The sequence below is a fragment of the Marmota monax genome, unplaced genomic scaffold, assembly GCF_021218885.2.
Source record: "Marmota monax isolate L192 unplaced genomic scaffold, Marmota_monax_Labrador192_F-V1.1 WCK01_AAM20220418_F8-fsc00193, whole genome shotgun sequence".
Lineage (NCBI taxonomy): Eukaryota > Metazoa > Chordata > Mammalia > Rodentia > Sciuridae > Marmota > Marmota monax.
Genome location: NW_026695203.1, coordinates 5,847,196 through 5,862,772, shown reverse-complemented (window position 1 = coordinate 5,862,772; position 15,577 = coordinate 5,847,196).

Genomic DNA, 15,577 nt, shown 5'->3' with positions numbered 1-15,577 from the left:
AACTGTGATGCCCATCTCTGCACTCAGATAACATCCCCAGAGGTAGACACGCAAATTCTCTGCACGCTCCGATTTTACGGTGCTCCTGGTGGACCTCTGGAGAACGCTGCGTATTATTTCCGAAGTCTAAGGTCTCGGGAGCAGAATGCACACCTGGACTTCTATCAGGACCCCCTATCGAAAAACATGTTTTCCATGCTGTTTGTCACTAACCCGTCCCATGTCAGAACAAAGGCAATTATGTTGATATTATATTTGTAAATGAGTCCCAGCTCCTCTGTGAAAGCACTTCTTCATTATTTCCCCTTCAACAGTTTATAATTTTCCAAATGTATTATCTTCACTTCAATTAAGGTTATTTTATTCTTTTGCTGATCAATACAAATAATTCTCACCTGCCATTCTTTATCACAGCTTTCCTTTTTCACTCCGGCATCCGTCTGTGCCCGTGCCTTCCCTTTTCCTGGGCTTCTCCTTTGAGAATAGCTTCTGATTGTCTCGTTTCTCCTAAATCTGATGCTATTCACCACAGGTAGATACGACACCTGACAGCTTCATTCTGTATTCAGGTATGGCACTGCCAAGTCCTTTTCATGGTGAATACACACTGATATCCTTTCATTCATCTGTATTGTGGAAGGAGGCAATTACATCGATTCTCAAAAATTACATAAGTAGGTAGTTTTACTATTTGTGAATTTTATTTCGGGTTCAAAGGGCAAATCACAATTATGTTCTTTATTGGACTGACTCCAAGACTTCATCGGTTGTAAGACACAACCTATTGTATATTAAGAAATTTAGAGAAAACACAGTGCGGTTAAACCATAGCCTAACCCTCATGTTCACTTGTGGGCCATGAAGACCTTGAGCGACGGCCTCTCATACAGGCTGCTATTGACACCTGGATTTTTTTCCCAAGGAACAGCAGTGATGTTAACAATTTCTTGGTGTTACACGAGGTGTGAACTGAATGTCACAGCACTCAGTGTTGATAGTGGAACTCTGAGTTGGTGCTCGCAGGTGCTGGCAACGACAGCTGAGCCATTCTGGCCAGCGCCCACTGTGGCGCATCCACTGGAAATCACATGTGGTTCCCGGGGACTGAAATGTCAGCTATGGCAGTGCCAGAGTGGGCCCTGAGCTGATGAGCTCAGAACCAATGAGCTAATGGCACCATGTCATCTGGCTCTTTCTCCCAGGAAGCTTCAGCATGACTACAGACCTTTACCCAGGAACTCCTCAGATCACCTAATCGTGAACAGGTCATTAACTGGCAGCACAAATTATAGCTCATCAAATGCTACAAATGCCAGTGGATCCACACTTCCAGATTCAGACAGGTTCTCCCAGGGACAGTTCTGACAAGTGGTTGGGCATGTCACAAAACGTAAGGGAGAAAAAGAATACCCTCAAAGCCATGACCCAAAACTAATGCATTCAGATAGCTTTGAGGTTCTCAGAGTTAATGTCTGCAAATACATTTTTCTCCAAGTCTTAAAGAATTCAAATTCCTTTCCCCTGTCATTAGAGAAAAACTGGGGCAAGTAGAGGTGGGTGGCTCAGCACTGGTGCCCTCAGCTAGCCAGCCTGAGGGCACTGGTGCTGAGCCACCAAGACAGGAGGACCCAGGTTTCTCCTTCCTCACGCCTGCTCCCAACATGCACCTCTGGGTCCCACGAAGAGGGCACTTCCAGCTCACAGCTCATGAGAGACAACAGACAAGGCCGATAATTTCAAGGCTAACAAGTGCAAATCACTCAAACGCAAGGGCTCAACCAACCACAGCACGCCTGCTTTTAAAACTTTACATACTAATACCTGATCTTTAAAAAGAGTGCTTTCCTCAGTGATGCTGCATGTGCAAGAAACAAGACTTCAGAGATGTTCTTCAGTTTGGATATTACATCACTTCCTTTGCACTCTATTCTAATAAACATCTCTCTACAAATGTTTTTTGTGTATTTTTTCCAATTACTTTTTCAAGACCTATTTCTTAAAGGAGATTTGCACCCACACCCCTACCCCCGGAGTTTTACACCCAGTGCCAATGCAGGCCTGGACTGCGCCCACCCTTGCTGCCTGCCAGCAAGTGTTTGCCACACTGACAGACTGGAGAGGATTAAAGCAACGATTTGCCCAAGTGGACAGACCGATGTAGCACTTTCATTTTAATTTCTATTGTTTTAACTATTATGGCTGTGAGCATGTTTATGGTGTTTGTCATCTGAGACATGCTGTGTGACAGTTCACACTATTTTCACTGTGCTCACACCTATATTGATGGTGTAATCCCTTATTTGCTAATGAGATCACTACTTTGAACAGATATTTCTAGTCATGGATCATTAATAACACTAAAGGGTTAATATAAGAATACTGAAGTATAATATTGCAAATGAGAAGGGAAAGGGCTGTGAATGTCTGGCAAGAGTACTCAAGACCTAAGTAGCCACCTGTTGGTCCAAGTTCAGCACATGGCCAAGTACAAAATACATGCACCAAGTCAATGCTGTCTTGGAAAATACATTCAGTTAGGGTCCCCAATGGATAAAACTTACACTCATAAAGCATAAGCTCTGAAGTTCTCGAATTCTACACATTTGTTTTTCATTCCTATAGGAAGAAGATAAGCTAAAGATACAAAAGAACACTTGTAAAAATAAATACAGCATCCACTTGTCAGTGAGAGAACTCAAAATGAAGTTATTTAGAATTTTAAGTTAATTTGCAAGACACTGCCATAACATTAAAAAGGAAACATTTCACAAATTTAAAAATGGAGCATATTAAAATTTGAAAGAAAAGAAAAAATGAGGAGACCTGGGAAATGTGTGAAGAGATTCATAAAGGGAAAAGGTGGGAGGGGGACAAAACTGGTCCTCCCAAATATAAACTGTGTGTCATTAATTCAGTCAACAAACACGCACTAAGCCCTACCTGCCAGGCCTTGTGACAATCTGGCTGCACCATGAGGAAAGCAGGAGACTCCCTCGGGAGCTCAGTCTGCAGACAGCATTGCTTGCTGTTTGGGGAGAGTGGACACCACGAAGGGGCAGAGCAGAGGGTGCAGGAACAGGACACTGGAGTGGACAGGTGGGTCTCTGAGAGTCCACAGCGGCCAGCTCCTGTCTCTCAGGCTTCTCTCTGACACCCCTGAGGATCTGAACTGAGTCTGGGTCCCAGTTGTCATTATCCACACATTAAAACCAACAAACAAAACAAGAATGATGCGACAAGAAAAGCTGCGGTCCACCGTCCACTCGGTGGGCCCACTACCCAGGCGTATGGGTGACCCACGAGCTGGAGGCAGTTTCAGCCTCCTTTCCCTCCAGTACCCTGGCTACCTGGGAATCTGTTAGATGCTACAGAAGATTTTACCTCGCAACGATTAAGGTGCTTATTCAGTCTTCAATTTTGATCTGATATTTAAGGATTTAAGAGTTTCCTTAAATTATTTTATTCAAATCTAGTAAACACGAATAAAATCGATATCTACTTCATAACTTTATCCAAGTGCCTGTTCCCTATAAAATTTAGGATTCGGGGGAAAAAGTAACAGAAACACTGACCTTATTTTGGTGACCTATTAGTAATGGACCACTAGGTCCTTTCCGACTCCTACAGTATGTCATTAAAAGTCCAATGTCCCATCAATTACAGATAACGATTTTTATGAGCTTCACTGCAATTTCACTCTGTGGGAGGTGAAGATTTAAAACGGAAGTCATACTCATGCCTTCATCTGAGATGAAGCCGTTTTTATCACAATATATCCTGCAAAGATAATTCTTCAAAAACAAGAACTGAAACCTTCAGGATTATCAAATGTCTATCTTTCAAACAATTTGGTTCTTCTCAGTGATATAAGTTATTACAGGCTGAATGCCAGCTAAATATTAATAAGCAAGATAGAATCCATCAGCAGACAATGTTCTCTATCATTTTTACCATCACATAATTGCAATTCAGAAACTCTGTGTGCTACAATTAAGTTTGTGCTAAGTACATCAAACACATATTTTGCTTCCAGGTTGATGAGTTAGGATTTACAAGATGGGCTAAATGACATCAGTGTTCCTCCCAAGTTGCTGATGACAGGTTCACCATGTTTGTTGGTGCACCTTGATTACATGTGCCACGTTCCACATGGCGAGAAGGAGGGAGTCATTTAGTTTATTCACTGAGCATTAACTGCACTGAGCACAAACTACATCTATAGAGTGACTGTTGTTCCAGGCACCATAGGAGGTGTTACATAGAAGTTATGAATTTGTTCCCTTAAAAATGTGAGATGATGGAACCAACTTAGGTGTCCCTCAATAGCTTAATGAATAAAGAAAATGTGGTATATATACTCAATGGAATATTACTCAGCTTTAAAGAAGAGTGAAATTATGGCATTTGCCAGTAAATGGATAGAGTTGGAGAATATCATGCTAAACAAAATAAGCCAATCCCACAAAACCAAAGGCCAAATGTTTTCTCTAATATGTGGATCCTAATTCATAATAAGGTGGGAGGCACTAGGGAAGAATAGTGTTACCTTAGATCAGGTAGAGGAAAGTGAATGGGAGGGAAGGGAGGGGAAGTTGGGATAGGAAAGATAGTAGAATGAAGCAGACATTACTCTTTTAATGAATCTGCAACATGTACACTCATAAAAATGAGAAATTATACCCCATCTGTGTATGATATATCAAAGTGCATAAATGCATTCTACTGTCATGTATAACTAATTGAAGCAAATTTAAATATTACTAAAAAAGTGAGATGAACCATATTCTAGTATATTTAAAATACCACAGTGTATTTATCCCACCCGCCTTTATGGACATGGAAGTTGTTTTCAGTGGGGGCTCCTGGGACAATGGTTCTGTGAACACTCTGTGGAGTTCTGGGGAGGAGCGTGTGGGCATGCTCTCCAGCACAGGGTATCAAGCTCCTTCCCTCATTTTACGAGAGCTGGGAGGAAAAGGTATCAAACACATGTATTTTCAGCTTCCATATCTTTATAACTAATACAGATTTTAGGACATGCCCCAAATGAGAGGTGACAGTGATGGTCAGGGACATCTGACCCAGTGCCTGCACGCCTGGCCATGTCCTGCGATGTGTCTGGGATGTGCCTGGCACAGCACTCCAAGCTGGCGCTGAAGGTTTGCTGGTTCCCCGCTTCTCCTTCATGAAGTGAAGCAGGTGACGCCTCACAGGGCTGCCAGCCCTGCAGGAGTGGTCAACCTCCCAGGGGATGCCACAGAGCCGGGGACAGCTGGACGTCTGTTCAGGTGCAGCAGCTGGTATTGGTGCAGCCAGGCTGCAGGTGGCCTGGTCCCTCACTCAGCCAGTCCCTCTCTCCTGGGCTGCTGGATGTGACCAGATCCTGGGCACTCACTCACTAAGGCTGATGACGAGAGGGGAGCAGGGCCTGGGGCTGGCTGCCTTCCTGAGAAACATGGCAAGGCTCTGGGTGTGTGACAGCTCTGTGCACGCCCAGGACAGCCTGCCACAGAGCCACGGCCAGCCCTTCCTTCAGTTCCCCACCCTGCCTCACTACCTAACTAGCACTTCTGTAACTGTCACTTAGGACTCTGCGTTTCCAGGAACAGACACCAGCACACACAAGCACCCATAGGCTGAAGGCGGTGAGCTCACATAAGGAACTGGCTGTGTTCCCAATCCAGGGGCCTGCAGTCTCATCCTCTGTGACCCCCTTCACTGTGCCTGCCTCTGGTTGACGGCTCCATCACCATGCACCAGGGTGAGCCTCCTCCGTAGCAAACACCTGAACTCTGTTATTCTCAGCTTCCCACCAGCCACGGGAGGGACAGCAGCTGTGCCTTGGATATCCAGTAAATAGCCTGCTGTTCAAGATCTTTGGCCCTGCCTGAGCCATGCTTGGGGAATGTCAGATCTAACTGCCTAACTTCCTGGAACTAATGGGTCACTGTGGTGTGGGTAAGGGAAGCTGTTATTGGTCTGGAGTCCAGCCCAAAGATGGGACTGGATGAAACCCTCCCAAACAGCCTGGAGCCCATACAGAAGGTGCAGTATCCAGTGGTGAACTGTTCCCTCTAGATGGAACAGTCATGAGAAGTGTAAGACGCTCATATCCAACAGGTGTGCACATCCTCTGGGGGAAGGGCCTATAACTTTCTCCAGATTATTATGGGAGTTTTCTAATAATTAAAAGAGTTGATGATTACTGCTTTATGACTTGACGGATTCAATATACAAAAAAATCTTCAGTAACATCTCATAATAGGCTAAGTTTCAATCATCCTTACGATGGTTGAATTTGTTATTTTCGCCAGGTGTCATCTATCTCTCCATAAAGGAGTGACAGACTGTGATGCTGAGGCAGATTCACAGGGAAATGACTTAACCCCGCCAAGGCCTTTTATGGTGCCTGGAAACTGCTTCACACCTCCATGCATCTCAGCGTCATGAGGGGTGGCTTATGTGAGGAACGCAGAGTGACAAGAAACCCATCGGCCTTCCTCCCTCTTCCCTAGGAGATCCGCAGGGAAGATCGCAGAGGCTTTCATGGACAAACTGTGCCTGTCTTCCCTCAAGGGGGCTGACGAGCAGCAAGGAGTGTGTGTGTGTGTGGGTGTGTGTGTGAGCAGCACACACCCCCAACCGCTCCCCGTGCCCCGAGGAGAACCACAGGAGATGCTTCCTCACTGCACCCAGCCAGATAAAAGGCCAGTGTGCCCCCTCCAGAACATCTTCCCTGCCCAGTCACTCCCTGCCAAGCCTGCCTCTCTGCAGGAATGGCTTCCCCTGCAGCCCCCAGGGATTCTGATCCAGGATTAATAAGGGATTTAAGCAAACTGCTGGGCTATTTCTCATCTTGGACTAAAACAACAGGAAAGGAATACAATGGGCAGCTAACTTGGAGCCGGTGAAAGACTTCAGTGTGCCCAGGCAAGATGAGCAATGGACCCAGAAAAAATCATGGCGCTTCCTTATCCTGACTTGCATGGGTGATTTATTAATCTGCATTTGAAACTCCCTCTTTTAAAATGATTCAGGGAGCACACCTAAGTGTGTGAAATGGTCCGGTCCTCATCAACGTCTCCTTGACAAATGTTTCAGGAAAGAATGATACTAAATATGCCAGGGAAATTTATCATGGCAATCATTTTTCAGTTTTCTTTTTTATTCCTTCTTTAGCAGTTAGAAGTGATATTTATTTGCTTTCTTCCAAGTCCAGGGTTATGAGAAGACAGCAAGGGTTGATCCCCCTCACAGGAAGACAACCTGTTCAAAGCCTATAGCCATTGCTTCCTAATCCAGGTGGAAACTTGAACCAGAAAAATCATGTCCTGGCCACCCCAACAACTCTTTCTCAAAAACTCACCCGAACTCTCTATTTTTCTCAAGAGCAGCTGAGGAGAGAACTGCTCCTTACTACCTCCACAGCCTCAGAGTTATTTTCCAAGGCCACCGTTGCCTCTCAGTCACAATACTCTGCCCATCCTAGGGCCTGCTGGAGCTGTGGAGTGCGCCGACCTCAGAAGACTGGCTGACCCTGGACCCATTTCTGCATTAACAGGAGAAGGCTCTGCAAGACGGCTCCTCGAGCGATCCTAGCCTCCGTGTGCATGAGACACACCCCTCCTGGGGCTCTGCTCCTGCCCTGAGCCTTCCCTCTGTCTCCAGGAGGGCACCTTCCTCTGCTCTTCCCCTAATGCCACAAAGTTCATTAGGGGAACTAATGAACTAACTTCTTATATGCTGTAAGCCATTAACATACTATCCTTTCATTTAACTCTATTTTGAAATAATTTTAGCTATATTAAAGAGTTCTGAATGTTTCTTATTTTTTGAGAATCTCCATACGGTTCTTCACAATGGCTTTATTAACTTCTATCCCCCTTTCTCCATATCCTCATTAGAACTTGTTACTTCTTATGTTCCTGATAACACTGCTTTTTTAAAATTTTTGATTTATTTGTTTCTATGTAATTATTTGCTTCTGTTCTTTATTATTTCTTTCCTTTTTATATAAGTTCCCTTTCATCTTTTTAAAATATTTTATTTGTTCTAATTAGTTGTACATGACAATAGAATGCATTTTCACACACTGCACATAAATGGAGTCTAATGTCTCATTCTTCTAGTTGCACATAATGTAGAACCACACTGTCATGTAATCACATATGTACACAGGGTAATGTCGGATTCACTCTACTATCCTTCTTACCCCCATACCCCTCCCCTCCCATCACTCCCCTCTACCTAATCCAAAGTACCTGTATTCTTCTTTAGCCCCGCCCCTTTTTGTGAATTAGTATCTACATATCTGAGAAAACATTCTGCCTTTGGTTTTGGGGATTGGCTTATCTCACTTAGCATGATATTCTCCAGCTCCATCCATTTACCAGTAAATGCCATAATTTCATTTCTCTTTAAGGCTGAGTAATATCACCGTGTGTGTGTGTGTGTGTGTGTGTGTGTGTGTGTGTGTATATATATATATATATATATATATATACATACACATATATACATACATATACATACACACCACATTTTCTTTATCCATTCATCCCTTCATCCTAGGTTGGTTCCATAATTTAGCTGTTGTGAATTGAGCTGCTACAAACATTGATGTGGTTGTGTCATTGCAGTATGCTGATTTTAAGTCCTTTGGTTATAAAGTGAGGAGAGGGATAGCTGGGTCAAATGGTGGTTCCATTCCCAGTTTTCCAAGGAATCTCCAAACTGCTTTCCATGTTGGCTGTGCTAATTTGCAGTCTCACCAGCAATGTATGAGTGTGCCCTTTTCCCCACATCCTCGCCAACATTTATTGTTGCTTGTATTCTTGATAATTGCCATTCTGTCTTTTCTTTGCCTGGTTTCTGTCGGTTTTTTTTCCCAACAAAAGCCTTCAATAGATTACCTTTGACTCTGAGCATGGTTTTACACAAAAATTTTCACATACTGTATTTTCATTTACTTCATTTTTTTCAGTACGAGGGGTTGAAGACCACTGACCTACACCCTCCTCACCTCCTCCCCCTTTCTTTTTTGGAGACTGGGTCTTGCTAAATTGCTAAGGCTGGCCTCCAAGTCGTGTCCCCTCTGCCTCAGCCTCTTGAGAGGCTGGCATTACAGGCTAGTGTCACCACATATTTCAAATTTTTAAAATATTTCTTTGAAGCTTTCTTACTGATGCATGGGCAATTTAGAAATGTGTTATTTAATTTCCACAACTCTTTGAGGATTTTCCAAATACTTGTTATTAATTTCTAGTTCAAATCCCTAATAGTTTGACATCATATTTTACATGTTTTCTATTCTTTTAAATTTGATAAAGTTCATTTTATGGTCCAGGACATGTTCCAGGTGCCCTTAAAACATGATGTTTAATTTGCTCTAGTGTGTGTGATGTTCTATAAATGTCATTAGTTAAACTGCATGAATAATGTTCAGTTCCTATAAATTCTTACTAATTTCATGCCTATATATGCACATATATATTATTTAAAATCTATATGTTGTGAGCATGTGTATTATTGTGAGAAAGTAAATTCATTATGCAATCACTCTGCCTTATGTGTTATGAGGCTCTGTTGTCGGGTGCACGCATACCTAGGACAATGCCAACCTGGAGAACTCCCCCGTACCATTGTGCAATGTCCCTTATCACCTCTGATATTAAAATTATCTTAAAATTCATCTAGATACTCCATTTTTCTTTTAGTTAATGATTGCATGACACGTTTTACACTATTTTTCTTTTGACCTATTTGAATCTTTATACTTCAATTGGATTTCTTGAAGAAAGTTATAATGTGGTTTTCATTTTAATCCAAACTGAACATCTTTGTCCTCTGTAGAAACCATTTTATATTTAGTAAATGCTAATAATTTTTGCTCTGGAGAGGTCAGTTATCTTTTTGAGCAATTAAATGTAAGAAGTATTTTACTCTTTCTCAAACATTTCTTATTTCACTGAACCAGGTTTTGTATTCCTTCGGTCGGAAGAGATCCCTTTAATATCCTCTTAAAAAAAAAAAAAACTCTTTCAATGTAGGTCAACTGGCAAAAAATTTTTCTCCCTCTTTTAGTTTGTCTGATGATATTCCCAGTTTGTTGACTTTTTTCAGCATTTAAAAAAAACGATACCTTGTGGTCTTCTGCCTTGCACGTTCTCACAAAAAGTCAAGAAGTCTGCCGTCATCTCACTTGTGTCCTCAGGTGCCTTTCTTTTCCCTGGATGCCTGGGGCTTCCTTCCTCCCTTGTCTCCAGCATTGGTACATGGTGCTAGAGGGTTTGTCTGTGCCCTTGTACAGGTGGTACCATTATTCGTTCTTGTCTTGGATGGGCTGTCTTGGAGAGGGCGATTCTCAGCTAACATTTTTTCAAACATTTCTTCTCTCCTCTCTCTCTCTCTCTTTCCCGTTCAGGGTTCCAATAATGCCTGTGTTAGACCACTCTGTGCTACTCCACTTCTCACTGATGCTGACTCTATTTTGTTTTTCTTGACTCTTGTGTTTCACTTTTTGTAACTGCTATTATTCTACCTTCATATCTAGTGATGGCTACCTTGGTTATGAGCAACTGAGGAGAACCAACTACATCCTATGAAGGTGACCTGGGTTTAATTTCAGGATATCCATTTGACTCTTCTTCACTGAAAGTTACCTTTTCTACTCACGCCTCAGCGTAATGTTTCTGAGGTTCTGCTGGATGGCTCTACATGCATTTTATCTGAGCCTGGTTCTTCGCATGGCTCTGTCTCTTGTATTCTTGTTCCTCACACTCTCTCCTTGTTCAGAGCTGGGTTATTAGTGTTTTGCTTAGAAATTGGCATTTCTTTCCTTCTCCCAGGCCTTTGGGTAGGGGTTTGTTTTAATCTAGTGAGGACTTGCACTGGGTTTTGAGATTTATTATATAGCAAGGAGCAGTGAAATGAGGAAGGAGAAGTGTAATTTAATTAGGCCTTTTCAGTTGCTATTCTACCTTTATCAAACTGCCAGCTTCAAATTCACGCATCAACACGGCATGTTCAGGATATTCTTCTTTGGTCTAACTTGCCTCAGCTTGATGGCTTGACCTGGGTCCTGTGTCCTTTGGTCCTGGCAGTATGGCTACCCCCTCTCAGCTCAGTAGTAAGTGCTCCTCCCCTCTCAGCTGCAGCTTGCCACCCTGCACGCACTCCTGTCCACTCCCTGCAGTAGGTGTCTTTCCCATGTCCATGCCCAGTTGCAAAGGCAGGCAGCAGGGCAAAGGGCAGCAGTTCCCTTGGTAGGTCTGAGGGAGAAGAGTCCAGGCAGGATTCAGGGATTCCATGCCTCTCCCACAGCTGCCTTCCCCTCCCTCAAGCCTGCAAGGAAGTTCCTCTGCACTCTTCCCAGTCTTTCCTGCGAATGGTGGAATTACAGAAAGACCAGGACTTCCAGAGAACATGAGCCCTGTCCTTCCCCCACACAAGCAGGCCCAAGGGCCTGCGCCTGACCACCTCCAATCACCTGCTCTTTCAACTCAAATTTCCTGGCTAAGGTCTGACGATACATGAGTCAGGTCTGCCAGAAGTGTCCATGTCCCATGTCAGCCTGTGGATGGGTTAGCTAGCTGACCTAAGACCTCTTCTCTCTTTCTACCTTGTCATTAGGTTATGTTGATTTCCCCGTCTCTCAATCCCCTGAGAAAAACTGCAAAGCGACCTCACAGCTTAATACTTGGAAGCTGATGATGTCTAAATGTCCTAAGATTACCTCCATGGACACATCCAGGGATGACAATATCTGCCTCTAGACTGTCCTCCCTGGTCTTCCCTGTAGTAAATGAAGCCACAGTGACTCTGATCATGACAGAATGTGAGCGACTCTCTCGAGATGCACTACTGCTTCACAAGCACCAGAGGCTGACCAAGACTGCGTGGGACAAGAGATACAGTAATCACCCTGTTTTAACCATTCTGATGCCTACATATCTTACCCAGGGCAACTTAAATATATACAACAACAGAGACATTAAGAAAAGAGAAACGGGAACGATAGGCATGGGAATTAAGATATGCAACTATCATAGTTTGTGGGTAGTCTGATCAACTATGCAGAATCAGCAAAATTAATTGCTAGAGCGAATGAGAGAGTTATAAGATTAAGGTACAAGATCAGCTAATGAAAACCAGCGGCTTTTCAGCCAACAGAGGAGAGCCAGGATTTCTAGCAGGACCATGAGGCTGGCCAGGGCTGCTCCAACAGGGTGGGAGGAACTTTCACACAGAAGCCACTTTAACTAACACCCATGCGACTCTGTCGTGTTAATTGATTTACTTTTTCTACCATTTATCAGGCACCTAGTGCTACGATGAAGCTGTTAGTCTCAGAATCTGGGCGTGAAGCCAGGATCTGCACCTCCACAGACGGTTAACTGCAGGCAACTGACTTGGGACCCCAAGTGCTCTTGACACAGCACAGTCCCATGGGGACCCAGAGGCTAAGTGAAAGCACATGTGTCCTGGCACACAGGGCCCCATCTTTCTCTCGCCCTTTTCTTCCCCGATTACTGACAAGGACTGCATTGTCCTCTCCCAGGTCATCGCACTTAACCAAAGACAGTTAAAATTCCTTTTCCACAGACTTACACATTATTTATTTTAAACTCCATTCTCCTATTGTCTAAATACTGCGTTAGTGATCCTGTATTAAGCTTCTAGCTCATTCCCCATAATACCAGACACACATCCCAGTAACGCTTTCCTCCTACAACCCTCACCCTTCCAATGACGAGCCTCCTGCTCAGGCACTGAGGTAGGTTTGCCGCTGTGAAAAGGGCTGTGTTGGTCCCAATCTCCTCAGCCCCATGCTCCTCAACGTGGCCTTCCCACGCATCCTCCGTGCACCTGTTTAGTATTCACTTCATAACGTGAACAACAAACACAAACATGGGGGGCTCTCCAAACAACAGTGCTGCCAAGGAATTGCGATTTAGAGTGACTTCACGTTAAAAACTCATGGCATGTTTGTCCAGAACAAGATCTTGAAGTTTCCCTAACATCAAATACAGATATTTAAATGCCAACTGATGTTTCTGGAAGTTAGGTAATCTGTAAGTTCAACACTTGAATGTTCTGTCCCTATCTTCAAAGTGCATTAAGTACAAAATTTATTCTTTAAAGCAATAGCTATAATTTTACAGGTAGAAGAAAAGTGAGTGTTCTTTTCCTGCTCTGCTCAATAAATGGGAACAATCACCTCTTTGGCATCGCTTAGACTTATCAAGTAGGCACTTCTGAACATCACCCACTTCCTGCTCCTCTCCCCTTCTCCTCCTCCTTCCCGAGCTGGTAAGTGTCATAGTGACATCTCCTCATTTGTAATAACACATGGTTCCAAGACCACAACAGGCCATTTGGCCTTCCCCACCCATCTGTCTCTCAAGTCTCCTGGAGTTATGGATCCCACACCCAATAGATCACAGTGACAGTTCATAGCTCCATCACTGACTTTTAAAATTATTGTGTGGAATCTGATGCGGATTGGATCAAAATAGATGCATTAAAACAGTCATAGGCTATAGTAGCCACCCAGAAAGATTAAGTGGTTGTCATGATGTCTTGGTGAATCATGTTCTAAAGCTAGAGATCTCACTGAGGAAGAATCACTGAAACGTGTGGGCTAGGAAATACAGCTTTTTTAGTCTTTTCCTTCAACAAGTTATTGTTTTGATATTGTTTTAACTCTACTGTTACTAGTAGATTTTGGAGGAGCTGCCTCTATTGACCCAAGTCAAACTCAGAAAAGAGAAACTCACCATACATGAACATGATGAGATTTATTCTTTTCATTTTAGTAAGTTGACGTCATTAAGCAATAAAGATTTCTAAAGAGAAGTTTCTAAAAGCCTGTGGGTTCCTCATTGTCTAGATTTGCTCTCAGGGCTCCAGCGTTCAAAGTTCTTCTGCATCAACATCCGTGAATGTCTGATGAGCAGCCTCTAATGGCAAAGTTCTCTCTTTTGTTCCAGGAAGAAATATATATATATATATATAAAACTACAGACTTAGCTGCCAAGGTTTTAATGATGTCGCTGGGCGGATGAGCAGAAAGCGTATTTGGAAATAGGATGCTCGTGTTGGCAGACCTCTGGAGACACCTCGGACACAAACGCTTGGTCCACTGGGAGAGGCGGGGGATGCAGGTGCTTGTCCACGGCCAAAAAGCCAGTAGTCAGCCCAGCTGATGGGAAACCTAAGCTGCTTCTCCCTACTTCAGTCTTCCTTTCCTCATAAATGCCACCTGATCGTTCACGGAAATAAAAGCCGACTTAACAAACTAACACAAGGGTCATTTCCACAAAATAAAAAATTCTACCAGTTTGTCCTTCGTATATGACCCAGTGCAGTGTACAGTACTCAGAAAAGCAGTGGGACCCTACACTCCAAGAGTGGACAGAGGCCAGCAGCAGCCACAGATGAGAGAGCTTTTTAAGAAATGCAGACTCTGGGGCTCCCCGCTGGACCAACTCATGCGCCTCTGAACAAGAAGACCCAGGTGACTTGTGTGAACAAAGACATCTGGGAAGCAGATGGGGGGTCGGCAGCAGGGAAGCCAGCCATCCAGAAGCTCCCTTCCCCTGTGCCTGGGCACGGGGCAACGGCACACAGTCAGCCCTTCTCCATCGGGACAGCTCCAAGGCTGCGGCACATCCTGGAACCAAGGGCAGGGGGGACTCCCATGAGTTACATTTTTCCTATACAATTTGTTTATAGAGTAGAAACAATAAGAGATTAACAATAGACCATGATAAAGTCACACTATGAGGGAAAGCAGCTGTCACTCGGGCAGGAGCACCGTGACAGCCGAGAGGAGCACAGAGGACTAGTGGGTGGGCAATGAGCGCACCGCACTCATTAAGGGATGACTCACACCTGGGCGAGCGGGAGTGGAACTGCAGGAGACTGCACCCTGCTACTAGACTGGAAGGCAACCTAAAACTCAAGAATTGTTTATTTCTGGAATTTTCCATTTCATATTTTTGTTTCATGGTTGACTGTGAGTCACTAGGATTGTGGAAGTTGAAACCACAGGTCAGGGTGGACCACTGTCCTCAGTGTGTAAAGAAAATGGAAAGCTTCCACTTTGGAGAGGCTGCAAGTGTTTTCCAGGTAAAGCCTGGTGAGTCTCAGGTATAACGCGGGGTCCTCCACCACCCAGCAGAAGCCCCACTCCTGCCATGAATCCTTTTCCATCACTTGAGACTGAACACACAGACACTGGACTTAGCTCTAGCCCTCTGCACACACAACCGGCTGACATTGCTCACCCACATCTTCCTATCTCAGCTTCAGCCAAGGCACAACGGTGAAGCACTGTAGAAATGGCTGCCAGGTGTCCTACAGCCTGAGTGGCCTCTAGGACTATCAATAAGGGAAACGGCAAACAGGTACAAATTGGTCAGCACACATTACAGCACCCACCGGAGAGGGAGCTTCCAGCAGGGTGAGGGGTGGGCTTCTCTGGCCTCCCCGTCTCTGGCAGAGGAGGGGATGGGCAACCAATCAGGACAGGGAAAGGCACCATGTCTCTGGGCACAAGCCAGGAGGTAGGTGT